This window comes from Triticum aestivum, chromosome 2B, assembly GCF_018294505.1.
Source record: "Triticum aestivum cultivar Chinese Spring chromosome 2B, IWGSC CS RefSeq v2.1, whole genome shotgun sequence".
Classification (NCBI taxonomy): Eukaryota; Viridiplantae; Streptophyta; class Magnoliopsida; order Poales; family Poaceae; genus Triticum; species Triticum aestivum.
Genome location: NC_057798.1, coordinates 7,143,449 through 7,145,903, shown reverse-complemented (window position 1 = coordinate 7,145,903; position 2,455 = coordinate 7,143,449). Strand labels below are relative to the sequence as shown.

The 2,455-nt window shown below is 56.4% G+C and overlaps 1 long non-coding RNA gene across 1 annotated transcript; it reads right to left on the bottom strand.

The window, feature by feature from the left end:
• Positions 1-312: 312 nt before the first annotated feature.
• On the bottom strand, positions 313-2,221 carry LOC123039873 (uncharacterized). Its single transcript, XR_006418004.1, has 2 exons — positions 1,200-2,221; positions 313-1,121 (listed from the first exon to the last, which is right to left on the bottom strand). It is a non-coding gene; the product is annotated as an uncharacterized lncRNA (long non-coding RNA).
• Between the last annotated feature and the right edge of the window lie 234 nt (positions 2,222-2,455).

Sequence of the window (2,455 nt, the reverse complement as noted above, 5' to 3'; positions counted from 1 at the left end):
CGGATTGAACTCGGCTCGGCTCGGCTCGTGTCCAGCCCTAGTTGTGGGCGATTTGCCCGCACGTTGAGTAATAAAGCCATGTTGCTTTAAAAAAAAGAGCCGGCGCAGAAGGATCTACGTCGTCGACGAGCGGTTGGAACAGCGTGTACAAGATTAAAGATAGATGTTTTTAGGGTTGTGTGCTATGCGGCCGCCACACGCACCATGGTCCCAAGGAAATTCCACATCGGCGGCGGCAGGCAAAACCAAAGGCGTTTCGTCGCTGTTACTTTTTACGTGAAGGCAATTTTGACCCGAGTGCGTGCACGGACCTTAAGAACGGCGGCTTGACGTCGTGCAAAGCAACAAGCGGCAGAGGCCATGTATCAATTTCAAAGAATACAGACAAGAGTACTGTTTCGTCACATGAAGCATCAAACCCAAGGATTTCACTGCTAGGGCATCTTCGACTTGTACATCATCTCAGCCAAATAGGTTTATCCCTTGGGCAACGATAGGCGCCGGCGCACCGGCCTAATCTCTCGGCCGGTCGGCTGCTAGCCATCCGATTTGGAAGTAGCGAACCATCAGATCTCTTCTCCTCTTCCTTCCCTTTTTCTGTCATTTCCCGCACGCACAAAGGAAACAAAACACAAAAAGTGTCATCGATCCATGCCCGCGCGACCTCCATGCCCGCGCGACCTGGAAGCTCCGCTGGTTCCCCAACGCTCGTCGCTCGCCGTCGGCATCGCCGCTCGTCGGTTGCAGCAGAAAAAACAAAGCAATGCCAGCTTGAAAGCAAACCACATGGTTCCAGCAAATAATTAATATGGTTCCAGCAAATAATAATGTGGTTGCAGCAAAAATGCTATGATTCCAGCGAAATACATTGATATGGTTCCAGCAAAAAGCACACATGGTTCCAACAAAAAATTGATATAGTTCCAGCAAAAATGAAAAATGGTTCCTCAAAAGAAGAAAAAAGATCAATGCAGCAAACAAAAAAATCATGGCGTCGTCGCCGTAGCTGCCCCAGCACCATCCTTGCCGATTGCAACAAGTCAAAATGTTGGTTCCAGCAAAAAATCTGTGCAGCAAAAATCATGGCACCTGCGGCCGTGGTCGCCCGACATTGTCCTCTCCTGTTGCAGCAAATCAAGAAAATGGTTCCAGCAAAATTCGAAAGTAGTTCCAGCAAAAATTAAAAAAGAACAACTTACCACGACGGACACCTTTGTCGCCGTCCACCACCATCCTCGCCGTTGAAGCAAATCCCGCTGCTGGTTGAAGCAGATCCCCATGCCGGTTCCAGCACCGGGTCCCCAGCGCGTCCCCTCTGCGCATCGTCGTCGGGCCGAGGACACAAACAGCCTCCGCCACAGGCCGGCCGCTCCACGACCTCGCTCGATGGGCACGGCCGCGCAGCTCGCCGTGGCCGCGGGCGCAGCTCGTCGTGGTGGCGCTTCATGGACGCAGCTCCCCGCTCGCGGCGCACCTCAAGCACGGACCCCTCAAGCACAGTCACCGGCGTTGGGATTGTGGGGATTGAGAGACAGAGAGAAGAGCGGCAGGGAAAGAAACTGGATAGATATTCGCGTGGGGGTGAGGATAAGGTTTCACGAGCGGTAGTCAAGCAGACACGTGAGTCCACGTGCGTGTCCGCTGCGCGACGAGGAGGAACCGGCCCAGTTTCGGCCGGTGCGCCGAACTGAACCGTTTCCCTTATCCCTTTGGTCAACTCCGATCGGTACTAAGCACACAAGGAAATCAGCAGGAGGTTACTACATGAGTCTGGCCCTTGAAAAAAAAAGGCCACGACCCGGACACGGATGGTCCGTCGTTGCCGGTTCGCGCCTCCAATTCGCCGGCGCCGCGTTCCCACGGCCTTGCCTCTGCCGCGAGCCGCCGACACGACTCCTCTTCATCCACCCAGTTCACCTGCACTGCCACCGTCCCTCGCGCCAACGAACGCCTTCGGCTGCTCCTGCGTCACGGCATCGCCCAAGGGCCTCCGCCATTGCAGCGAAGCCGCCTTGGTTGAGTCGCCCCGCCGCCGAGGCTCGCCGGCGCTACCTGGCCTCGCCTCCGGCCCGTCAAGCCGCCCGGCGGCCTCTTAAGCGGCAGTTGCGCCGAGCAGCGGTCCCCGTGGACCGTGTTGGCGCCGCCCTAGACTAGTTTTCTCTCACGCCGGATAAGGCGACCAATGCCCGGCGCTTCAACGCCCTAGCGCTCAAACGCCCTTTTCTTCTTTCAGCTCGTCATAAACTCAAACAGAATACATGCGGCTTTGTAGCCCTGGAGACGCAGCGCCCACGCTTCCTGCCTAGGTGCATGCGAGTGATCCGCCGGACTCGCTCACGACGCGGCCAGCCGCTGCTGATAGCACAACAACTACCACTACGCGCACGCACACACTACTACCACAAGCACACATACGCACACACGTATACTTTGCCACGGCTTCCGCTGCGTCCCG